General features: G+C 39.3%; 1 protein-coding gene across 11 annotated transcripts in view; it reads right to left on the bottom strand.

Annotated features, from left to right (window-relative positions):
* plekha6 (pleckstrin homology domain containing, family A member 6) overlaps positions 1–27,435 on the bottom strand; it is a 277,398-nt gene that overhangs the window by 105,135 nt on the left and 144,828 nt on the right. For 3 of the 11 annotated variants that reach the window (XM_050038763.1, XM_050038765.1, XM_050038760.1), the window contains exon 3: positions 18,300–18,442. The exons of 7 other annotated variants lie outside the window; for them this stretch is intronic. The gene's annotated coding sequence lies outside the window, so the exon portion shown is untranslated. Of the gene's footprint in view, positions 1–18,299; positions 18,443–27,435 lie in introns of those variants that run through there. One more of the 11 variants, XM_050038764.1, reaches the window with a different exon arrangement.

The following is a 27,435-nucleotide window of genomic DNA, read 5'->3' on the forward strand; positions in this document are numbered from 1 at the left end:
GTTGTTAGTCATTTCTTTAGTCACACTTGTTATTATACACATATGATTATTGTCACATATGTATACTGCCAGATATTAATATATACTTTAAACATATTGTACCACAGTTTTTTGATTGATTGATTGAAGTTTATTTTGAACATATTAAAAATAAAAAGAAAAAAGAAAAAAGGTAAAGAATACAACAACAAATGATAACAAGTTATCCATGTTCAAAAAGGAGTAGCCAGAACTATAACTATAATATTATTACTTTCATTAATACTGTTGTAAGCTACTGTCATTGCCGTCTGTCCTGCATCTCTCTCTGTGTGTGTGTGTGTGTGTCTCTCTCTCTCTCTCTCTCTCTCTCTCTCTCTCTCTCTCTCTCTCTCTTTCTGTCTCATTGTGTCATACGGATTACTGTTAATTTATTATGCTGATCTGTTCTGTACGATATCTATTTCATGTCTGTCCGTCCTGGAAGAGGGATCCCTCCTCATTTTTTTCCCCCGTTAAAGGGATTTTTTTGGGGAGTTTTTCCTTATCCACTGTGAGGGTCCAAAGGACAGAGGGATGTTGTATGCTGTAAAGCCCTGTGAGGCAAATTGTGATTTGTGATATTGGGCTTTATAAATAAAATTGATTGATTGATTGAATAGAGTGATACAGCTACTGTTATTAACTATTATTACACACACACACACACACACACACACACACACACACACACACACACACACACACACACAGTGAGTGGCCTATGTACATCAGTGATACAGCTACTGCTATTAATTATTACTCTGTAGTGGGAATATTAGCAATGTACACCAGGAAGCAGGCACACACTCAACATTTCTTGCAACATTTTGCGGTTATGTAAAATGTAAGCCAAAAGCATTTCAGAAATGTACCAGAAGAGGGCAGCATAATCAAAGAAATTGGACAAAGGCATTCACTGACATTTAGTATGCATTGGCTGTGGCTTTGTCTCTGTTTTATTCACCTATCACCAAGTGATGACCTACCTCCACAAAAGACTTCAGATTAAAATGTCAAGTTCAAAAATAAAATGTTTAATAAAAAGACTTGTTATGGGCTTAATGTATGTTATGAATATTAAAATACACTAACACTCAATTTCCCTCATTCTGCAAATTAATAAAGTTGAATGTTTCAACAAAACTACCAAAACAGAGTGCAGTTCAACCTACATCTTTCCACAATTTCTTTTTTTATACCAGCTACAAGGTACTTGTATTTTTGGAGATCCTTTGTTGCTGCCCTACATGTCAGCCGACATAAAGAGCAGTAATGTTGTGGTCCTGATTTTCTGTGCAATTGTGTTTGCTCCTATCTGATCCTTCTCCCCCTCTCCCTGCAGAGTGAGTGCCGAGGGGCAGGGCGATCTCCGGGAGCACTGGGCTCCCGGCACACCTGCAGCTCGTTCTGCCTAATTAGCCGGCTTCTTAAGCCACACTCTCTTTGTCTCCAGTGCTGGATTATTCTCTTTGCTCTAGCATTATGCTCGTGCTCTCAGTGATCTCCTGCCTCCCGCCACGTGTTTATGCTCCAGTGTTGGTTTCCAGGTTTAGTGAGTTTTTGTGCCTTGTCACTCTTTTTGCTGCACTTTTGTTCTTGCTCTTTTTTGCATGTTAATGGTGATTTTATGTTTAGCCTTTTCTGTTGTTACTTTTCCCTCAGAAAGAGTTTTTGGTTGATACTTTGTTTGCTCGTATTTTTCTGTGAACTGATTTTTTGTTGCTACTTTGTAAATAAACTGTTTCTAAACTTAACTCTGCAACTGGGTCCTGGCTTCCTTGTCTGGCACGCAACGAGTGAATGAGTGAGTGAGTGAGTGATCACTCTGGAATTGATATAAAATGCGGAATGTTTATGGAGTGGTTTGCGTTGTTTGGCATGAAAATGACAACCTTAAAAATAGCCAGAGGCCATTGTATTAGTTATTCTGTATAGGATGCAGTATATGCAACTGTTTCAAAATTACTTTACAAATACATTATATTTACTGCCCTTGAACTCAAACCAACTAGCCCACCAAAAACATGGAAAGAATAAATGAATGGATGAAAATGAAAGTAAAGAAGTTGCATATAACGAGCCATTTTACTTTCACTGACAGTGCTGGTATGCTGAACAAGATCTGAATGATGAGTACATATTTCACACAGAATCTGAATCTGCACACTGCCTTTGAATCGTTCCCCTCTTGAAGTCGAATCTTTTAATCCCCTCTCTTTCTACAAATCTTAATTGTATTCTTTCCATATTTCACCCACTTCATAGCGAAATAGTTAAAGAACCTCCATTAATTGCACAATTTAAATGTGAAAAGTCTCATTGGCTGACCATCACCTGTGTGTATGCGGAGAAGAAGAGGGGCGGAGGGAGTGGAGCTGTGGAAACATCCTGCAGTCCCACATACTATGATGGGATAATTTAATAGACGGATAGATATAGAGAAAGGCGATGTTTAGAGAGCAAGCCCAAATAAGCAACTCCACTTTAGAAACAAGCCCAAAAAAACGCAACCCACGACCAGTGTTGGGTAAGGGTTACTTTAAAAGTAATCAAAGTACGTTGTTGCGTTACTTTTTAAAAAAGTAACCAGTTACTTTACTGCGTTACTCCCTGAGTAACTCAATTACTTTAAAAGTACTTCCAACGTTACTCCCTGAGAAAAGTAACTCAAGCACTTTTAAAGTACTTTTGAGTATTCTACATTTCCTATTGGGCAATGGACCACAGGGCGCTAAGCCTGCATTTTTTTGTCTCCAAAATTAAAGTTATGGACCACTTGCCCTTCACTGAGATGCAATTCTCCCATCACAGCCGTCACTTTGACCAGTAGAAACACAGAACGATCTGCTGCCGTAGACAACTGTATGACAACACCCCAGCATTTTTAATATTTCCTCTAGGGATGTTACCACACAGAGTAAAAGGGGGAAGTGATGGTGTGAAACAGCAGAGGCACTTTGTCAACCCGCTGAGTTAACGTTACTGTCATTAGCATCAAGCTAGCAAACAATAGTACATCCTCACGGTCGGACATAAAGTAATAACATTAACAAATAGCGGTGGGGCTTTTACTCACCACAACCAACTGCAGAGGCTCCCAGCTTCATTTGAAACAAACTACATTATAGACGGTCCGTTAGTTATTAATCCCTCTGTGTGTTTATATATTTACTTTTTATCCGCTCCGTTGTCTTTATAAAGTTAACATATCGCACCGTCATTTCAAACTCAACACTTGCTTCAAATTAAAAGCCCCTTATAACCTCGGCTAGAGAATCCCTCCATTTTCTAAATAGGCTTTTATTCTGAAACATTTGTCAGAACTTCCTGTGGAAGATACAGTAACTTGATAGTTTACGTATGGCGCTTCAAATGTAGCTCCTGCCATCTGCTGACGCTTTTAGGTGACTACAACAACATGTCGGCTGGCACATGAACAGACACAGTTCTGGCAGTGACTCAAATAATAGTGAAAGTAATAAAAATAGGACAAGAATAACCCGATGACATCACACACGCCGTGAAAGACGACCGGGGATAATTAATGAGTGCCAGTGTGTAGCGTGTACCAGGCAGCATTTCTCCAACCACGTAGCGAGCCACAAGCTCTGTGGCTTCTTTCAGACTGATAGGTTTAACGTTATCTCCGTTATTAGAACCAAACGACAGCCGTTGCTGTTTCGGAGCTGAAGGACCAGCGTTCTAAAAGTAACAGAAGTAACTGATGTCTTGTTTGAAAATGTACTTAAGTATTTGATTATTCAAACAGCAAACTAACGCGTTAGGTTACTCGTTACTGCAAAAAGTAATCAAAGTACTCTAACGCGTTACTTTGTAAGGGTCCTAAGGACAGAGGGATGTCGTATGCTGTAAAGCCCTGTGAGGCAAATTGTGATTTGTGATATTGGGCTTTATAAATAAAATTGATTGATTGATCCTAAAAGTTCCATTACCCCCTCTCCTCACACCTTAAGTCCCATTGACTTTAAATTCAACATACAGGTCCACTTTAATGTGCTCTACAAAAAGCCTCAAGAACCATTTAAGTCTGTCATGATTATAAACCATTTCTATTTTCTATTTTTTTGAAAACACATTTTTGACATTTCCTTTTAAACTGAGGTAAAATTCTTGCCGGAATCTCAGAGAATCATTGTTTTACCAAGCTTATCAACAGCTTGTTGATGTCTCATAGTATTTTTAAGATATTGACCAATGATCTTTAAAAGTGCCCTAACCCCTCAACCATTAGATCAATTATTATGAAACTTTCATCAGTTCAATTCAGTTTCATTTCTGAAGCCTGATATCATTCAAATCTGCCACCAGGGAGCACTTAAAATGGAAAAAAATGCTTAGCATACCACAAATGAGACTATGAATGACAAATTGTGTGTCCAATCATTACAAGACCTGCATGGTATGTGTCATAACAATGTTGAACGGTGTGTGTAAAATCATTACTAACTAAAAAGCTCAACCGGGGGCATCACCAGTCTCAAACATGTGCATAGGCCTGCCACGGATTGGCAATAAATCAAGAACAGTCTGTCCAAACATCACCAGACTTAATGGATATTTTAATTAAGCTACTGAAAACATGCCCCCAAAATATTGTTGCAATTGACCAATGAGGGTGATGGTGTTGCCAAAGAGGAGCTTGACCCAGCAGAAATTTGGGTGTGATAAAATAAGCATCTGTCAGTTCATCATAAAACTTGATAGTTATCTTTAATGGAGGTGCAGTGAACACTCCAAGGTATTGATCCTTTCCAGCTTTTAACTTCTAACAGTCTGTGTTGGCTTGAACCCTAAAATCAATGCTTTTGTCCACTAAAACTGTTTGTGCAGGTGGCAACAGGTGGCCTAGTGGGTTCAATCAAAGCCTGCAGCCCTCTGCTGCATGTCATCCCCTCTCTCTTCCCCCTTCACACATAAACTGTCCTAACAAATGAAGACAAAAAGACAAAAAATATTTGTTTGTGCAGCAAAACTGTAAGACCAAAAGTCACCACAAGTGGCAGGTGGGTTACAAATTTCACCCACTACTTAGGCACACAAAAATGATTCTCACTGACCTCAAGGTGGACCTGTAACAATCAAGTCAAGATTCAGAAAAGGCTTGGAGGAGTCTAATTCTTTTATCACTTCAAACTTAAAATTAATGCATAATTGCATTTTTTGCTCCAATTTTGCTACCAATTAAAAAATGTTAAATTTAGGGACTTTTTTTTGCAGTTTTTCTCTAAATCCTGTTTTTGCGATCTAATGTTATTGCAAAATTTCAATACATCAATTAGTTTTGAAATGATACCATTTTAATCATGGGTCTTTAAGTTCAGTTTTACATAAATAAAGAAAGCTTAAGCTTTAAAGAAAGCTTAAGCAATGTAAACAAACTGCATGTGCATATGTTCAGATGCTATGTCTGAGATTCTTTTGGCACTCTTGAAATACTCTGCTACGCGCAGGCATCACAAATGGGAAAAAATTTTAATCTCATAAATGGCTACAGAGATTCATACGAAATTCGGATTGCACAATCTAGGGTCAGGACTCAATCAATGCACAAAATAAGGCAATAATTATTAACACAACAAAAATACATTTATATACATTTCACATTCTAAACTTCAAAAATACCGTAATAAATCATCAGTACATCCCACAAAGCTGAAAGTTTTTCAGCACATTCATTGAACTGTGATTTGCTCCCAGACCTTGTTCTCCTGCTCCAAGACCTCCTTGATGAATAATTTCTGCCAGTTAATGGAGTTATCAGAAATGTTAGAGTATTCTCACATGACTACGGACAGATGAGCATGGTGTCTTAGTGAGCAACGACTCGCCAGACCAATTTTAACCCCTCTAAAGAGAAAAAAGGGGGGAAAAAAAGACAAGCTACAAAATAACAAAGTGGAGGAATATCTTTGTCAACTGGATGGGGTGACAAGACGGAGAATTAAAGATCAAGCTCCGCAAGAATGAGCACAAACACTCACAAGACTCGCCAGCAGGACGCAGACGCATATGATGCGCCAGCATGGGCAAAAAGTTTGTTCAGCTCATTCCAAAGTAATCAAGACTCCATGAGAGACAAACTTGATGAGATAAGCTCCTCCATCCGAACACTATCAAAAGACTAAAGCTGTGCAGCACAGGGTTACAAATGCAGAAAAACGCATAAGTGCCCTGGAGGATGACCTGGGAAACGAGCAGTCTGCGGTGCAAGAGCTCTCCAAAAAAGTGTCATTCCTCAGCAATTGGCTGGATGATCTTGAATCGCGCAGCAGAAGAAATAACATCAGGATATTCGGCATTAAAGAAAGCATGGAGGCAGATGATCTGAATGGGTTACTAAACCGCATATTTCAGTATGTTCTGGGCACGGGCGAGGGAGATCCAGTGCCTGAAGTGGACCGGGCCCACAGACAATGGCGATTTTGAGGGGTGGCCTGGGGTGGCCGGGGCCACCCCTGAAAACTCATTGGCCACCCCTATGGCCACCCCAGATCTGATAGGTAGTTGGTCAAGTCTGTCAACAAAAGAAACAAGAGAAATGCTGCCAATCAATGATGACAGGTAATCAGCTGATTTAGGGCCAGTTTTACATTTCTAACTAACACAGTAATGGTCGTACTGAGGCTGTGAGAGCTGATTTCTGCTCAGCGGACGTTTGGCCAATGGCCATGCAGGTCTGATAGGTGAGCCATCAGCCATGAGATGAGCACGCCGCATCTGCTGATGCTGCTGCTGCTGCTGCTAATGAAACAGGAGGATGGTCACAGTGACAACGTCAACTGCAGAACTGCTGGATAAAAATGGCACGCTGAATCAAAGCCAACGTTTCAATTTATGCCTTCATCAGGGCCCTGGACATGAATACTGTCTGGGTTGAAAACCACTTTTTGCACATTTTCATACGGTTCTGTAGCATTGTTTCGACCTCTCATTGTTCCAACCTCTCATTAGTCCGACGTCCCGTTGTTCCGATATGTGATTATACTAGGCAATACTGTATTTGTGTACCATAGAGGATAAGCAACGCAACAAAAGTAGGCTACTGGTAGAGATACAAGTGTCATAGAGAGGAGAGAATGAAACACCACAACCTTCTGTTATTAACTCTGGGGTCGGGGTTGTGTAGGGAGCTCTCCGCGGTGCTGAACGGCTCCCGGTGGGCGTATTTCGGCCTTGATGGTGCGCTCTGGGTCAGCTGGGAAAGGCTTGAGGCGGAGCAGGCTCACAGCTTATGTGTTTGCCACTTTCTTTTTCATTTTAACCCACACCATGATCTTTTCCTAACCCTAACCAAGTGGTTTTTGTGTCTAAACCTAACCAGACCTTAACCACAGGACATCATGATGATTTCGGAACAACGGGACTTCGGAACAATGGGTTTAATATGGTCGGAACAATGGGATGTCGGACCAATGGGCTGTCGGAAAAATGGGCAGACCCCTTTTCGTACATCATAAGGCATCCTATATAATGACATTATTCAGTCATCAGGCCTTCACCTGTGTCACCTGTATTGTTACCTATGTTTGCTTTACTAATTTAGGCCCCATCTTGTGGTTAAATAAAAACACACCTGGCAAAGAACAAACCAAAAAAATCAAATTCCAGTATCTCCAACAAATTATATCTAAGCTAAATAATACCATGAACTAAGCATGTAAAGAACAACAAATATTCCTTTTTTCCTTACAAGCTTATTTTATCTTTTGCTTACAGATAAACTTTTTAATAAGGCCTATCTTTAAGTATTAAGCTTTGATTTGAATTTTTTGGTTTGTTCTGTTGCCTGGATTGCTGTGTTTTTATGTAACCACAAGATGGCGCCTCAATTAGTAGAGCAAACACAGGTAACAATACAGGTGACACAGATGATGAGCTGATGACTGATTAATGTTATTCTATAGGATGAGTTAAGAGCAGTTGAATATTGCTACCCTAATCTAACTTGTGAAGAGATGAGGACTTTAATCCACTATAAGGAAATGGCTCTTAGAAAATTTGTACCCTATCCTGAACATAATTACTGATTAAAAATCGACATGTTAAAATAACCAGAGATTCCTGAGGACTGTGATAGGTGGAAATGGAATAAAAAAAAAAAAGAGACTTTTTTTTTTCAAATATTTTTTTACCTGCATAGACACCTTTATTTGACAGTTACGAGACAGGAAATCACGGGAGAGAGAGGGGATGTGACATGCAGCAAAGGTCCTCCGGCCAGGATTCGAACCGGGGTTGGCTGCGTACGTGGCATTATACTTTGCTATGCCATGGCCACCCCACACTAGCTTTGTGTCCCATCTTGGCCACCCCAGTAAAAATGTCCTGGATACGCCACTGCCCACAGAGCGCTGCGCCCTCGGCCAAATCCTGAGGATCCACCACGCAACATAATAGTACGGCTTCTAAGATGGGCACATAAACAGAAGATAATGATTGCAGCAAGAAATAAAAAAAAAAAAATCCTCTGGGAAGGTCGTCCCTTTTACATCCGTCAGGATCTGACAGCAGAGGTGAGGAAACAACGTGGTAATTCAACAATATAATACAAAAACTTAAAAAGCAGAAGTTAAGAGTCGGGATACTCCATCCTGCCCGGCTTGTGGTGACTATTGACGGCGAAAAGTTGATCTACAACACACCTGAGGCAGCACAGAGAGAGTTGGAGAAGAGGCGGCAGCAGATTCCCCAGACCAGCGCTCCGTGACGGCCTCATGCATTGAGTTTATGACACGGACTTTCGGTTTGTTGTTTTTTCATGCGGGACGGCTCTTGTGTTTAATTTGGAAAATGGACAATAGGTCATAATTTATAGTTTATAATTAAAGTATGAAATATCGGCTATCCCGAAGTAGATTTAGGTGTTTTTCTTTTTTCTTTTGTTATATATAGGGGTATTAACATTATTAAGCGTTGTAATGGTCTGGCAGTCAGTCATACGGCGTCAACGCCCGACTATCACGGACTGGAGATGGATTCTTTTTCTTTTTTTCATCTTATTGATGTTATATGTAATCTGCGCTATTGTAGGTTGGTATGTATATTTTATGTTAGGTGTAATGTGTTTGTCCTCCCTCTCTCCCCACTACAGTACTGCCCTCTGCAAAACGTTCATTTTTACCTAATTATATCTAATGTCATCAAGGGTAATTAAAGTAATCACATGGAATATAAATGGCATCCAGAATCCTGTCAAAAGGTTCAAAGTTCTGTCTCATTTAAAATCTATGGATTGTGACATAGTAATGCTACAAGAAACACACTTAACCAAGGAAGAGACTCTGAAGTTAAAACAGCGCTGGGTAGGACAAATATTTTACTCTTCTGGCACAAAAGCTTCCAGAGGATTCTGTGTTTTGATTTCAAAGAGGATTTTATTTACAGCCTTAGAAGTGATCTCTGATAAAGAGGGGCGATGGGTAATAGTTTCAGGTGATCTGCAAAATAATAAAATAACTTTAGTTCATCTGTATGACCCGAATTTAGCACAAGCCAACTTTGTTTCTTTATTAAACATTCAGCTAGCACAGTTCAAAAACACACCATTATTGGTGACTGGCGATTTCAATTTAGTAAATGATGCTTAAGTAGACTGTTCTGGCCCCCCTTTACCAGCAGATAAGTCTCTCTCAAGAGCCTAAAACGAACTACTAGAGATACAGTCATTAACTGATGTATGGCGTTTGATAAACATTCAATCAAGAGAGCACATTTTACTCAAGGGCACATAACTCCTATTCCAGAATTGACTATATTCTGCTGTCAGATGATTTACTGAACTCTGTTGTTGATACCACTATTCATAGTATTGTCATATCGGATCATGCTCCAGTGTCATTAAGTTTCTACCCATCTTCTAAATCTAAACCAAAATCTAAAAGATGGAACTTTAATAATTCATTGTTCAATGATGACAAATTTGTTAAATTAATACAACAGAATGTAAAAGAATTAATTTAATTAAATATAACTCCTGACATTCCCATACAGACAGTTTGGGAGGCCTTTAAGGCAACATGTAGGGGGTGGATCATTATTTTTTCATCATATAAGTACAAAGAGAAGATACAGAAGAAAAAGGAATTATTATCTAGACTTGAGTTGATGCATATGGCAGATCCGAGTGATAATACTTTAAAACATGCAATTCTTTTGGCAAGGGCAGAGATACAAGCATTAATGCATGAGGAATCTGCTTTTGCACTATACAAGTTGAGAAGGAAACACTATGAGAATGGCGAGAAGGCAGGGAAAATGCTCTCATATCAATTAAAAAAACTTGAACAAAGGCATTCAATCTCTGCTTTACGAAACAACAATGGTGAGATCATAAGTGACCATGATATTATAAATGATATGTTTAAAAGATTTTTGTCAACACTGTATGAATCTGAATGTAAAGTAACACAGCAAGAGTTAGATAATTATTTCACGAATCTGCCCTTGCCAAAATTAGATGAGCAGCAAAGACAAACACTTGATGCCCCAATCTCAGCAGTTGAAATTTTAAATAATATTAAGTGTCTGTCAAATGGTAAGGCACCCGGTGAAGATGGTTACACCACAGAATTTTTTAAATGTTTCTCGAAAGAGATCACACCACTGTTGGTGCCTTTATATAATGATATTATACAATGCGGACAGCCATAATATCATAGTTGCCCAAACCTGGGAAAGACCACCTAGATGTAAACAATTATAGGCCTTTAAGCTTACTTAATAAAGATTATAAATTGTTTGCAAAGATACTAGCAAAAAGACTTGAAAAAACTGTGTCCACTTTAATCCACCTGGACCAGGTTGGTTTTATCCCAGGGCGATTACTATCCAACAATATGAGGAGGCTTATGCAGATTATGCAAGTTACCAGCTCTCTCCGACATCCAGTGATAGCAGTATCATTGGATGCGGAGAAAACATTTGACCGTATTGAATGGCAATACTTATTTTACACTCTCTCCAGATATGGTTTTGGATCTAGATGTTTACAGTGGATTAGAGCTCTGTATCATGAACCTGTTTCAGCAGTTAAGAGCAATAATATTATTTCAGCACCATTTCAGCTTTATCGCTCTACTAGACAAGGTTGTCCTCTTTCCCCACTATTATTTATCCTGGCACTAGAGCCTTTAGTTTGTGCAATAAGGATGGAAAGAAATATTACAGGTGTCCCAATTGGGGATTATGATTTTAAACTTAATATGTATGCAGATGATATTTTGTTGACTTTGTCCGAGCCATCATGCTCAATCCCAAAAGTATTACAAATTATAAAAACATTTGTCAGTCTGTCACGCTATAAAATAAATTGGAGCAAAAGTGAAACTATCCCTTTAAATTAGTTTACACACATTGCTGATCTGGGACCAGCTCCTTTTATATGGAAAAGAGAAGGGATTAAATATTTGGGCATTAAGATCAGAACCCCTATCAGCAAAATTTTTGAAATAAATGCTCAACCTATGGTTCATTCCATAAAGGAAGACCTCAAAAGGTGGTCTAACCTACCTTTGTCTTTATGGGGCAGAGCAGAGGTGCTGAAAATGAACGTTCTACCAAGATGAACCTTTTTGACCTCTTCCATTCCCTTGCATATAAACAAACCTTGGTTTGATAATATAAACAAAATGTTCTCAGATTTCTTGTGGAAGGGTAAAAAGCCCAGAATAAATAAGAGGAAACTGTCATTGCCAAGAAATAGAGGGGGCCTGGGTATCCCAGATGTATATATGTATTATTTAGCATTTAATGCCAGATTCCCTCTAATGTGGGACTATCAACAAAATAGATCAAAAGGTAGCTGGGATTTGCTGGAGGAATTTATGATAAGAGAAGAAAACAAATCAATTTCATTATCATCCCTGTGGTATCATCTTGCTCCACCAAAAATAGATAACTGTATTATTAGCTTGTCATGTGACATTGTTAAAAAGGTTCACAAAAAACTAGGAATAACGAGGACTGCCTTAGCATCCTTTCCACTATGGTATAATTCAGCCTTCAAAGCAGCAGGGAACCCATTGTCTAACTCTGTATGGCAGCAACATAACATTAATGTAATCTCACAAATTGTAGAAAATGGGGTGATTTTGTCCTTTGAAGAGCTTGAAAAAAGATATAGTCTAAATGTCAACACTTTCTTACAGTATGCTCAGTTAACATCAATCCTCTCAAAACTCCCAAAAGAATATTTGCAGTACAATGTTGAGTTAGATGATAAATTAAGATTTTAGCTTCACACAGAGGTACAGTCTCCGGGCTGTATAAATTGTTAATATGTTCAAACCCTAATGTCCACACTCAGTCACAGTGGGAACAGGATTTAGGGGTCTCTCTAAATCCAATAGGGTGGGAGAGAATATGGAGGGATCCTGCAGCTATTTCCAAATCTGTCAGATTCAGAATTATACAAATGAAAATTCATCATCGAGCATATATCACACCGACAAAAATGAAGAAAATAGACCCCAACTCCTCTGACCTCTGTTGGCACGGGTGTGGTCAAGTAGGAACTTTAATTCACATGCTGTGGCACTGCCCTGCAATTAAATGTTTTTGGGAAGATGTGGTCCATTCATTGTCACTTGTCCTTAAGATAGAACTCTCTCCTTGTCCTCTCATTTGTTTGTTGGGTTATAGGGCTGCACAACTCAGGTCAAAGAAGGATAGGAAAATAGCAGGCCAAGGCTTCTTGGCTGCTAAGAGAATGATTTTGATGAATTGGAAGACACATAAGGCAGATTGTTTTTTCAAAAGAAACATGGTGGTTGGAATTTTTTGATCTTGGAATGGAGAGAATGACTGATTTGTTGAATGTAACAGAACATGATCCGAAAATATATTGGGATTAAGTTATGAGGCTTTACTTTCTCATAGTTGTAATCTGATCATCTCTTTCTGTTACTTTCTTTTTGTTTGGTCTTTAAATTGACTCTAGTGATTTTATTTGTATGACTGAAACAAAGAAAAGTGTGAGAGATAACGCTGATATATCTTTACCCTCCTGTAATAATGAACAAATCAAGGACAATGAAGGAGGGAAGCTGCACACATACACACACACACACACACACACTCTTTCCATAGCCCCACCTCTGTTGCTAGGTTACTGCAGCCTATTACTATACAGCCATTTCAGCCAATTGCATCACCTCACATGATGACGCATGAGCGTCAGAGTGCTCCACCGTGGAAGGAAGGCACTCGTGTTTATCACTGACATCATTTCCTCTCTCTGTCTTATGGCAATACTGCTCTCCTTCCCCCTACACACACACACACAAACACACACACCAAAATGAAAAAAAATTAGGAAATGACAGCATTTACAGCAATATTTGTTAACTTTGAAATATATTAAATAGTTAAATCTAAATATTAAATGTGGCGCCTAAATGTTAAATCTAAATATTAAATCTAAATCTAAATGTTAAATCTAAATATTAAATCTAAACCTAAATGCTAAATCTAAATCTAAATATGAAATCTAAATCTAAATGCTGAATCTAAATCTAAATATTAAATCTAAATCTAAATGTTAAATCTAAATGCTAAATCTAAATGTTAAATGTTAAATCGAAATGTTCTGGGTGAAACTAAATATTTAGCTAATATGCCGAAATGTTCTGGGTGAAACTAAATATTTAGCTAATATGCAAATTCACACTGCCGGTCACCGTAAGTACCAAAATAAAAGGTTGAGATGGTCAGACTGTGTTTTTAGAATCAAATAAAGAATTAAAACCAACTTATTAGGGGAAATGGACACTTGAACATACATTAGCGTGATAATAACTACCTAAAATAACAAAAAACATGTTTGGAGAAATTTTATTTGACGTGTACTTTGAGTTGTTAGTGTCCCTTCGGAGGGAATCACCTTGTTGTTTACAAATACTTCCGTGTAGAAAACCAGCAGAGTTTAGCTACATATATATATATATGAATCTCTCACATTTTTCACATCACTATATCACCATTTAGACTAATCTGGTGTTTGTAAAGTCTATAAACACAATGATTGAACAAACATTACTATTTCTGTGTGCACGTTTTGAAATTAATAACATGATTAACGTAGCGGTGTCTGTAACGACTCATTAAATCTAAACAGACCGTGAAAAAAATATTTTTTTCCAGCGGATGTCTTAGTTACAACATGATTGAGCTAACTAGAGTAGTTTCATGTCGTATCCGCTAACGGGAGGCTTTTAACAGATGACGTCCTGATGTTAGCTTTGCTGCTGCTGCGGCCACTGATGCTTTCTAGACATCGTGATTTCCCAAAATGAATAAATACCACACATCGCAACACAAAACTGCTTTGCTAGCTCAAACATGTTGTAACTAAGACATCTGCTGGAAAAAAATATTATTTTCACAGACCGTTTAGAGTTAATGAGTCATTACAGACACCACTAACGGGGCTAACAGCTAACGGTTAGCCCTGCTAATCTACGATAACCATATTATTTACAAAACGTACACACAGTAATGTTTGTTCAGTCATTGTGTTTATAGACTTTATAAACATCAGATTAGTCTAAACGGTGATACAGTGACGTGAAAAATGTGAGAGATTAATATATATGTATGTATATATATATACATACATATATATATATATATATATATATATATGTATATATGTATAGCTAAAGTCTGCTGGTTTTCTNATCCTTGACTTCCTGACAGGCAAACCCCAGGTGGTGAGAGTGGTATCAACAATGATCCAAAGTGGCTGGATTACATCTTATTCTTGCCCCTGAACTGCTGGAGACATCTACAGATACTGGACAAATTGGTCTAAATATCTGTTTGATTCTGTGGGTTTTTTTTCTTCAAATATACAAGAAATATCAAACTTTACTCCAGATAGCCATGACACTTCCATTAACTTCAAACACAAGACATTTCATAACAGGAGCACTGACTTTGATCCTGGTTTAGTTTCTCAGTTCACCTTGAGTATTCCACAGCCCTGTGTTTGCAAGAGAATCAGCAAGTGGACACTGATGAATGTCACTACATATCACACATACACACCCATAGGTGTAACCCTATGACTCTGGTTGTGAGTCACACATTCTCACACTCACACACGCATGCATTCACGCACACACACACACACACACACACACACACACACACACTGCAGGCATAATTCTCATACTGTGCCATTTAACTTACTGCAGAAACAAAAGTAATTGAACTTTTCACTGAAGACATGAATCACGATTAGTAATGGTTACATTAAGAACCTGGGTTACAACTATAGACAAGTGTTTGGGTTTGTTCTGAAGACTGAGACAACAAAACCTAACCTTCAGTTGGAGATACTGTAAGGTGATTACCCTCCTTACTGAATGTCTCCTGGCTACAGCCACACCTCTACAGAGCCACAGGTACAACAGGTTTCAACAGCTCTCTGACTGTGTTGTTGATTGAAAGCAACACTACTAAAGAGTAGAGATCTCTGATATATGTGAACAACTCAGTTAGCTGAATGGGACTGTTTACAATTTGAAACTGTGCAACTCAGAAAATAACATTAAAAGGAAATCTTGAATGTTGTCAGAGCCACTTATCCTGCAAAGATAAAGAGCCAGTCAGACTGAGCTGCATGAAGGACAAAAGACAAAGACATATGCAGTTATAAAGTTATGTTTAGATCTGACTGCAATTTTCTTTGAGGAGAGAGTTTGCTCTTCAGTACGAAATTTTTTGTCAACTGGTTTTTTGCTTCTTAGTCATGCCAGTGACATGGCTGTGAATGGAAATGCTGGTCTACTCCTTGGCCCAGACTGGAATGTCTCAACAACAACCAATAGACTTAAAGTGGTTATAGGGGTGTAACATTTGTATTTTCCCGTGTTGTCAGGTATGTACGGGCGTCACGGTTCGGTGCAAGCAGTCATACGACGAATATGTCTGAGTGAGTATTAAAACAAGTCGAGTCCTCACTTCAATCCAGGAATTTGTTATTTACATGACAAGGCCTGAAAGCAACACAAGCTCCGCTCCAATTGACTGTGTGTCCAGCGCTGTGCTGCGCTGCTGTGTGAGCAGCGTGTTACACTGTCCATAGCAATAACTATGCCAGGTAACAAACTGCGCCAGACTCTTCTGTCAGGAAAATGCGCTCTAGTGTGCTCACCTGTAAGTGCGCACACGTGTCTGTGTGTTTGTGTGCGCATTGGGGCGGAACTCCGACATGTGAGATACAGAGAGCAGAGGAGGATTGTAAACGCGCACCGTGTAGAGACAGAAATGACATGCCATTGTGTAAATAAGATAAATAACATAAGGCTATTTAGTTTGTTTAATAAAAGAACAGGGTATAGACCTGTTCTATAGGAAAGGTAACCTTAAATGACTTATGTTGTGATCTGGCGCTACATAGAAAATAAAATTTAATAAAATTAACTTGACCTTAAAGGGGGGGAGCCCCCCTAATATAATGTGTTTCAGTGTTTCCCCTACCATCAAACATGTTAACGCATATAAGACGGCATCACCCTGATATGTCTATCACTGGTGGGAGGAAAAAAACAACTTGTGTGGAACAACTTATCCCCTTAAGCAGCCTCTTGACATGAACACAGACAGGGCCAGAAACATCACCGAAGCAATTTGCATATACATATCCATATCTATGCACCCATATGCCGTAGTAGAGGAGCCGGCTTCAAGTATTTACTGAAAGCACTTGAGCCAGTCTATGGTCCCTGCCATTTACAAGCTTGCAGGAGCAGTGGTGTTTTATTCTGTTTATTTTTTACTTTTATAACAGGAGATGGTTTTTAGTTTTAAAGTCAACTGGTGTCTGTTCAAAATAAATGAAAAAAAGCTAGTGTAATACATGTGTGACTTTTTGTTGCTTTTTCCCCGTTGTACCGAACCACACCGAACCATGACCCCCACACCGAGGTACATACCGAACCATGACTTGTGTGTACCGTTACACCCGTAGTACATTATAGTTACTAGAGGATGAATCATACTGACTTTGGTGATCACCTGACTTTTCCTGCAATGTCAAAGTTTCAAGCAAGTCACAGATTCCCAGAGTAGAAAAACACCTTAGCAATCCTCTGATGTTTCCTCTTGCATTAACAAACAATTTTGTTTGAAATGTCCCAACAACTGTTGGATAGATTGCTATGAAATCTGTGCTGAAAAAAAAAAACTTATTTCACAGAAATTTGTGAAAGTGTAAATCACCTTCATTGAAAAAAAAAATCATTATGGGAAATTCTACATTTATCTAAAAAAAAGATTATTACATTATATCTACTACTACTAGTACTAGTACTACTACTACTAGTAGTTCTATGTAAAATTACACATCCTATTGCTGAATGTAAAATGAAAGCACCTTTCTGTTTGTTTGTTTTTTTGTTTTTTGTTTGTTTTACAATAAAACTTTGAATTTAATGAAAAAAAAAAGAATTTTAAAAATTGTAAAAGGCAGGGTAAAAAATGATCTGGCAGCAACAGTTGCCAAACATGTACTGTCCAATGACAGTGAAAACTCTTTACTAGAATTATGTTTTAAAGACAGGCATTCACTGTATATTCTCTGCATTTATACAGTTCAATTGTTGTATGAATAATGGAAAAAAAAAGAAAAAAACAATAAAGAAACTCTAGAGGGAATAAAAAATAAAATATACAAGAAAAAATAAATAAGAAAAATATTGCAGAGATATCTTAGGATAACGTCATTCAAAACCTTGGTTTTATGGCGCAATATTGGATAAATTTATAGGACTATCCAATCTATCCAGAATTCCCCATCAAAACATAATATAAAATTACACTGAAATTAACCTGCTTTAAAGCCCATTAACAATATCTTGACAGCTTTATGCTTTTATTTTATGTGTTTATTTAAATTCATTTACTGTAAATTAGTGTTAAATATTGGTTTTATACAATACAAAACAAACAAACAAACAAAAATAAGGTAATCAGATAAAAGCTTACAGAACAATGTTTTTAATGGTCATTACTTCATATAAACATTATTTGATAGTAGTGCCTTGTGTGGGTTAATCTTTTAAAAAGATTAATCCACACAAGGCACCTGGAACTAATGGCACCCCTGGATGAGCTCTCAAGGTGTGTGTGTATTAACTGGCAGACATCTTCACAGAAATTTTCAACCTCTCACTGATCTACATTATAGTCCTGACACATGTCCCCAAAAAGTCCAAAGCCCTCTGTCTAAATGACAACTGCCAAGTAGCACTCACCTCCACATCATGAAGTGCTTTAAGTCAAACTCTTCATCGCCTCTTCCCTCCTTGACTCACTGGACGCACTTCAATTTGCATACAGACCAAATAGATCCACAGATGACGCCATCATCCTCGCCCTCCACACTGCCCTCTCCCACCTGGACCAGAGGAACATGTATGTGAGAAGGCTGTCCATTGACTATAGTTTAGCATTCAACACCATTGTGCCCTCCAAGCTTGTGTTCAAGCTAAGAGACCTGAGACTCAACACCTTCTGTGACTGGATCTTAAGTTTCCTGACAAGCAGACCCTAGGCAATGCTGATAGGCACCACCACATCCTCCACCCTGACGCTCATCACTGGTGCCCCCCAGGGCGGTGTGCTCAGCCCTCTCCTGCATTCCCTGTTCACGCACAACTGCATGGCCACACAGTTCCAACAACATTAAGTTTGCTGACAACACGACCGCCTGATCACCAACGGCAACAAGATGTACTACAGAAAGGATAGATGCCTGACATTTTGGTGCCAAGACAACAACCTCGATCTCAAATTCAGCACAACTAAGGAGCTAGTTGTTAACTACAAGAAGAGACAGGAGGAAGGAAACACCCTCATCTTCATCAACAGGACCACAGTGGAAAGAGTCGACAGCTTCAAGTTCCATTGGCTTCACATCAGCGATGGACGCGATAGAGGCGTCTAGCGCGGCGCAATAGACGCGAAAATCGCGTCCAACGCCTCATCGCTCGAGTTGAAAATATTGAACTTTTGAGGCAAATTCGCGTGACGTTGTGACGCGAAAGCCAATCAGCGTTGAGATTCTCCCGACGTCACTGGCGTGTGTCAACAACGTCCAGTTGTTGACACAGCAAAAAACTGCTACTCACCGGAGACAGATGGACAGGCGCTCCGCAGCTGAAATGGAGCGCCTGTAGTTGGTGTCCTGCCGGGAGATCCTGGCGCCAACCCTCGCCAACAGGTCCTCAAACTGGGCCCCAGTCAGCTTGAAGTACCACTGAAAGCGACTATCATCCAGACGGAGTTCCTGGAGGAGGTGGTGAAACTCGCCGAGCTGGATGCGCTTCTGCAGGATAGGGTAAACCCAAAAACAACGGCGTCTGGCCCTCCGACGCATCTGGGACTTCCAGAGCAGGTACAAAGCAGCGATGGTGGTTATCTCAGCCATGGTCGTCAGTGGCTACCCGGAGCTATATGATACTACCTGTCTACTCTACAGAGACCGCAACAAAAAGGAGCAGGCTTGGGTGAAAGACGCCGAGGAGACTGGTCTACTTGGTAAGTTCTATAAATATGTGTCTTTAATTAGTTTGCAGAATGGTTGTACTATGAACATTAGCACTAGCTTAGCTCCTGTTAGCACAGCCGGCTTCCCCGCTACTCGTGTGAATGACGCGATAACGCGAATTAACAAAATGGTCAGGCGTCCAAACTTGCGCGTTACGGGCGACGCGTTACGAGCGATTAAATCGCGTTCATCGCGTTTGGTGGGAACACAGCATAAGGCAGTACAAAGGGGTTGTGCACCATGCTCACGACCAGCGAAAGCACGTGAACATACATGAATGCGGCGCCCATGTCTCACCGTCTCGCACAAGCGTGCACACGTGAGCGCGGTGTACATAGAGGCAGTTAGAGCTGCAGGCTACAATGAGGCTAAAAACAGAGTTCAAGTGATGTTTTTCCAAACAACTTTTTATATCGGGGCTTCAGGACACTTGGATCACTATGGATGAGCAGTATGGAGATATTTTGTGGTTTCAATTATGTGTTTTTGGACGTTTTAATCTGGGGCGCCGTAAGCCTCCATTAGGTGGAGTTGTGTTGCTAACCCCTCTCCCCGCAAGTGTTGTGAGGACTCTAAAACTTTACCTGAGCCTCCCTTGGCATATGGGTGAGTAGATAATGGCTGAATTTTTATTTTTGGGTGCACTATCCCTTTAAGGAGAAAAACATTACAAAAAGGGAGAAATACAAAAAAAACAAAAAGAGCTAAATTTACATTATTGAGAAAAATACAATAAAGATAAATGACAACAAGAAGCACGTGGAACAGAAAAGGTAACCAGTCAGTGAAAACTAATTCGGTAAAGACCAAGAAATACATTAAACACAATGCAAAAATGTTGTTGTTTTTTTATCTGTTGCCAAGCAGTAATATGGCTGTATATGGAACCCTATATTTTTAAATCATAAAGGAGAGCTATAAAAAATATATTCCTTGGTTTACACAGTGGCTCAGGAAAGTGTTGGCTAATCAATGCACATGACTGTGCTATGTTGTGAAAACCACTGCATTGAACATTTGCTCTGTTTTTATCATGATCTTTTAGACTAATTTAGCAGTCTTTTGACTAAGTATTATGCCACAAACTCTGTTAAGAGACCATCCCAGGATGGAGGAACAAGTGTCTCAAAAAAATAGTGGATATTCTTCATGGCTTTGAAAGTTGTGCTTGGATATAATTACCAGACTATGGTTTTCTGACTCAGGAAATGGTGTGTAATGTCCATTAATAAGGTAATTTTCTCTTATTTTGACCTTTACAGTTAACATGAGGTTTCACATTTAGAATTTATTAGAGCTAGTGTTATTGTCTGTCTGAAAAAGGTCACATTCTACATGCCACAGCCATCATATGATTCCATCTGGCCTGTAGCCGACAGCTGGCTCAGTTATCTTTTTGGTATCTGGCACCAATTCTTTTGCGCACCAATCCTATGTGTGCATCAAGGCCGCTAAGTGAATTTAGCTAGTGTCAGTGACGTTAAGCATTAAAACTCCACTAAAGGCTCTGTATTTTTCAGTTATGCCACACAGACATTTATGAGCTTAATGAATGGACAAATGAGTGAATTATCTTTATTTACCAGGAGAGTTATTTTTGGCAGAGGTTAATTTTATGGATAGTTAAATTTAAAACCAATACCTCGGCTAAAAAAAACATCCTTCTTCAACATGATCTTGTTTACCTACATTGAATAAGAGTGAGTTTATGTTTCTAGTAAAGCAACACATTAACAATCAGTGTGGTATGCCTTGATAAACCTTACAGTACAGGTGTCAATATGTAAATGAATGAAAAATGTATCCCCAAAAAAGAAATCTCATAAAAAGCCCAGTCCATATTGTATGTTCAGTCAGATACCAGAGGGATCACAGGCTGTCGCCTGCTTTGTCTCTGTGTCATCCCTGGGTCATTGTGAACTGACGTTTGTTGTAAACATAAGTGGTTGGACAGGAATCACCAGACATCTTTGAAGGAGGCGTGCTGGTACAGGACAAGACAGTCTGAGACCCACCTCTATGACGCCCTGAGGGGACTCACCTAATCAGCCAAAACATGAGGAGCTCAATTCAGAATACACTCTGCCTCCACTGGCCAGCATTCACAACATGCTTGAACCCCTTTGAACCATGTCACTTAACATTAATCCTCTGCCTGTTTGGATGAAATAACATCCCTACAGAACACCATACAGACACTCACAAGACACATGGAGAGCTTCCAAGAAAAATGCTTCCATATGGAAGTGAGAATGAGAAGATCAAATATTTGCATACTGAACATGGCAGTAGAACCTGGCCTCAGTCTGTTTCAAAGCTGATCAAAGACACTCTGAACATAGATAAAGAAGTTCTGATTAACATTTGAATAGCTCTATGATGTAAGGGTTAATGCCCAACGAAGTGTCCATTATCAGGAATTAATGGACGACGCGGAGGCGTGAACCGTCCGACGCTTCCGCGAAGTCCATTCATTCCTGATAATGGACACCATGGCAACTTACCAAAGAAATGAATATTAAATCAATTATTTATGCTTTAATGTGTTTTACAGTTAAAATCATGAGTTTTTCACAAGCCACAGCTGAGCGGACTATTTAATCTCTTTAGTTCACAGGCGTTGCCATGGAAACCCGCTGTGGCCGCAGCGTAGAGAGCATAGCGACCCTGATCAGTGAAGGGAAGTGAGATGATGGCTAAACGTTACGTGATGTTATTCAGAAGATGATTATTTCAGAAAGCCAGTGCACTTCTTACCGCTTGTGTGTTACAGACTGTGGTTGTCAGAGGATGATGTGCAAAAAAAAAAACTTGAAATATTAGTTTCATGATTCATTGGCGTTCATTTATAGGCCCAAGAAAATTTGTTTCAAATAATCAACATCCAAATAGTATAGTAGTCAAAATCGTTTTTAATTGCAACAAATAATTCATAAGCATAGTAGTCGAGATTAAATCATATAAACACATTAACAAATTAACGGTTGTTTCCTATTTAAAATTAAATGCTACATTACCATTAATAGTGAAATTTTAAAGTGATATGGGTATGTCCATCATAGTGGCATTTGAACTGCCCATTTCGTTGTCTTCTTGGTGTTGGGCTCATCCTTCTCATCTTCTAAATTATTTAATTCTTACGGTGTCACCTCCTTGTGCCGTTTCTCCCTTTGCTTTTCATTCTCTATCTTCTCTTCTTCTGCATCCCAGTCATCAAAATTATCAAATTGACCAAATAAATTAAATGAAACAATAAAATTACTCATGACGCCCGCTGTAATCCGTTGCCTCTGCTCCGAGTCTCCGTTGCTGTGGTTACAAACTAGCAGTTGAGCCAGCGCAATAATTTAGAACCTGTCATCAGGCAATTTGACCGGAACGTCTTTTTAGCTGTCCTATAACACCTTTTAACTGACACCCTGCAGCCAATCGGAATTGAGTATTCACCCAGACCATGGTATAAGCATTAAGAAAATACTTCCCTGCATCCAAGCTGTTCCTTTATTCATTCAGTATTCCTAACCACCTTTCCTTTTCAGGTAATGTGTGTTAATGACAAAAAGAGTGAAAAAATTGAATTTCCCCTCAGGGGGATTAATAAAGTATGAAAGTAAGTAAGTATAATGGGCCTCATTCACCAGTATCTTCTTAAGAATCTTCTTAGATTCTTTCTTAAGCTGCTCTTAAAAAGGTTCTTAAGAAAACTCTACGTCAGATTAATCAACATGTTCTTAAACCGCAGAAATGTTCGCAGCTGTGTTCTTAAATTGATGAATCCTATCTCCTCGTAAACTGAGAGTGTGTGCCAGGTGAGCCTAATTAACATAGGATTAGCATAGGTAACCGCCCATCAGTGCCCATAAAAGGATATGAGACTGCAGGGCCATGAGCAGACACAGATGTCATACAGAGTAAACAGCAACAACAAAATGCCCAAAGCAAAAAGTAAATCAATTGGAGCGCAGCAGGTAAAGAGAAAAAAAAACTTTGGTAGTTCAGAGGTGGAGGCACTGCTGCAGTACAGGTTACACTAACACTAACAAAAAGGAAGTATGGGAGGCTGTCACACATGCAGTGAACGCAGTATCTGGAGGACGCACAGCAGAGGAGGTGAAAAAGAAATGGTTTGATCTCAAATCCGACACCAAAAAAAACATTGCAAAATTCTGACGGGAGATGCAACGGACTGGAGGGGGAACAGCAGACACCCAAAACCTGTCTGAGTTGGACCAGCGCATCGGGGCCATCATCAGGGAGATGGCACTCTCAGGTAGGCTATGGGAAAAATCTAAATCACTATAATGTTTTTTTTATTCAATTAATAGTTTAATTTCTCCACACTACTTTTTAGGAGCACCATCGACTGAGTGTCTGTATACAGACCTGGGCCCCGAGGCAACACTTTCATCCCCTCCCTGTGCGGCTGCTTTTTTTCTGAAATAAAACCTTTATTAAAAACGTGTGTCCTACTAAAGGCAGGAGTTTAGCATAGTGTGTAAGATCAAAATAAGTCTTAGTATTGGACTGAGGGTCGCAACAATATGGCTTGATTTATTATTTATTCACAGATGGAAGTCCCGCAGAGCCAACCTGCAACAGAACCAGAACCCTCCTGCAGCAGTAGGTCCACGCGTACTCGGTCCCGTGCCTCTCCAGGCCTGATCTCGGAGGTGGTGTTGGACAATCAAGTCAGGATAGCTGACACGCTCGATAAGATTGTCTCAACACTTGCAACCATATCCAGTTCACTTAAAGAAATGAATGAGAATTGGGGCGTCGGTGGCTTAGTGGTAGAGCAGGTGCCCCATGTACAAGGCTGTTGCCGCAGTGGCCCCGGTTCGAATCCAGCCTGTGGCCCTTTGCTGCATGTCATCCTCTCTCTCTCTCCCCCCTTCAAGCTTACCTGTCTTGTCCATTAAAGGCAAAATGGCCCAAAAAATATCTTTAAGAAAAAAAAGAGATTAATGAGAATTTAAAAAAATAAAGATGTGCACTGATACACTTAGTTAAAAAAAAAAAAAATCAGACTGTTAGATTCAAATTGTAAATTTCCAAAAAACTAAAATAAAAAAATATGACAGAAATATCACTGTAATATCGTATTTTAATGAACTGCACAAAAGAAGACAACACAACCAATGTGCCAACGTGTCGGCCAGGGGCGGATCTAGAAAAATATTTATGGGGTGGCAAGAGGGGGGCAGGAATTTTTGAGGGGTGGCAACATATAGCAGACGTATATATACTGAATTTAATCACAGTTATCACAGTTTGATGAGAAATAGTATGTTCACACTACATAAGGGCACGGGCTGCCATTTACAAACTCATACAGACAAATTTATTCTCATGCAATCAATGTCACATTTGAGGTTTCATGTGAAAAAGTTCATTTTAGGAATAAGTGTTGAAGGAGATTCAACAAACTCTGAGTCTAACCCTGAACTCTGAGTTGATTTACCCTGAGATGGGAAACTCTGAGTTACCGGTTCCAGAACAGCTGATTTGAGTTAGTTCAGTCAACTCTGAGTAGCTATGTTCACTCTGAGTTAAGCCGACAATAAAAAGCCATCATCAATGGAGCTCCACAATTCACCATGGCAATAGGTAAATAAAAGACTGCCTCCATTTTAATCCAGTGGATGTAGAGATATCAGTGCATGAATGCATGTGTAGCAGACGGTGCACGTTTATCTTTAAAAGAAGAGCCTGAGTCAGAGCGAGGACAGTGTAAATAAGTTAACCATAAAGTTAATAAAAAAGTTTTATTCAGTGTTGTCCGTTCATTCATCATTTATCAGACTTACATTTCTTTAATGAAGATAAAGTGGTGGAATCTGACTGTATCAGGCTGTCGATACATTACATTATATTAATAATATATAATAATATATTTGTTCAGATTTAATCTGATGGGGAAAAACACAGGAGGCAGCAACTGAAAAATAGGAAGATTTAAAACATATCTAGGCTATAGATCAAAGACATAAAGACATGACTGTAAACTCACAGTGTGACCCAGTAATAATATGTTTGGTGGTTTGCACTTAAAAAGACGTTGAGGTTAAAATACAGTAGATTTTAAAATGTTGGACATCTATTTGTATCTTGACTCAACAGCATTCAGTGACTTTATTTCAGCTACAAATGTAGTAAATTTAAAGACACTGAAATGCTGCACCATTGCTCACTCAGAAATATTAACATATAATCCCCAATATTAGGCTATAGGAATTATGTTCCATCAGTGCGACCAATGACATCAGTGATAGAGATCATTAGTCATTGATACTACGTGTCTAAAGCTTCATACCGATTTTTAAAATTTAAATAATTAGACCTACACATTATGTGCAATAAACATTTGGGAGCTGCTCTAACAGACTGACAGTCTGATCCTTGTGCACAGTGTTATAAAAAATAATAAATATAAAAAGGACAGAGGTTTGATTCTGAGCTGAGGGTGAATTCTCGCTGTGTAATATTTGAATGTAAAGACAAAAACTGATGTCCAAAGAAATGATTGATGTGCATAAATTCAGTAACTTAAGACAGTCCTGAGTAACAAACTAATATCCAGCAGGATTTAGATTGTGACAGACGGTAAATCTCCGCTAATGAATGTGCTTCAATACAAGCTTTGACACAGACTGAATGAATGAGGAAATGAAACAGCGTGCAAGAGGGAGGACACAGAGAAAAACCTAACCAGCGAGCAGGTTAGGTTCACAGACTCAGTTGCCATGGTGATTGACTCAGAGTTTGATTTACCTCTCTTTCTGGAACTGAAAACCCAGAGTTTCCCTCATTTCAGGGTTAATATACTCAGAGTTTTCACTAAACCCGCTTTCTGGAATAGGCTACCCCTCTGACTCCACTCAGTTTTCCAAACAAAGCAGTCTCTTGCCGCTCTGGCGTTATCTCGTGCTGCATTCACTGCAGTCGGACATTGGAGATTTACGCTCGTGAATGTCAAATTGGCCATAACTTTTCTTTGAATTCGTTGCTGCCAACTGGGGTGGCAGCAGGGGTGGCATGGCTTTCTTTTAGGGTGGCATTTGCCACCCTATGCCACCCCGGTAGATCTGCCCATGATGTCGGCACTGAAATGTGCGTAAGAGAACTCCTGAGTGTTCGCAGAATTTGTTCTTATGAAGAACAAATCCTGGATAAGAAAACATTCATGAATGCCACAATCTTCGTAAAAACTTCGTAAGTAGGACTTAAGAACAAATAAGAACGGTTCGTGAATGAGGCCCATTGAACCTAATCTTTGGACTGTGGGAGGAAGATGGAGAACCCTGAAAACAACCCATGCTGACAGAGAGCATGCAAACTCCACACAGAAACCTTCTTGCTGTGAGGTGACAGTGCTAACGACTGCACCACCATTCCACTGCTATTGCTATTTTTATTTTACAAAATAATAGACACTCTTTAAACTTTTGGCCTTGTCACTGTCTTGATGGGATTTCTGTCCTTTTAAGAGTATTCTCCAGTGTTTGCTGCTTTGGTGCAGCCTTGTCTGCAGCCTACCTGAGTGAAATGTATCCTGAGTGTAAATCATCTGTACATCTGTGTGGATTAGGCTACATTAGTATATTATTTTTATTGGCTTTTTGCTCATGGGGCTTTTGTTGTTCTTACAGTGGCGTGGTGAGTGTAAGTAAGTAAATTTTATTTCTATAGCACCTTTCACAGATAAAAATCAGAAAGTTTATCCCACCAGAATACTGCGCTCTGAGAACGCAGGGTTACTCGTGGTCCCTAAAGTCTCCAAAAGTAGATCAGGAGCCAGAGCCTTCAGCTATCAGGCTCCTCTCCTGTGGAATCATCTTCCT

Source organism: Epinephelus moara, chromosome 24, assembly GCF_006386435.1.
Source record: "Epinephelus moara isolate mb chromosome 24, YSFRI_EMoa_1.0, whole genome shotgun sequence".
NCBI lineage: Eukaryota > Metazoa > Chordata > Actinopteri > Perciformes > Serranidae > Epinephelus > Epinephelus moara.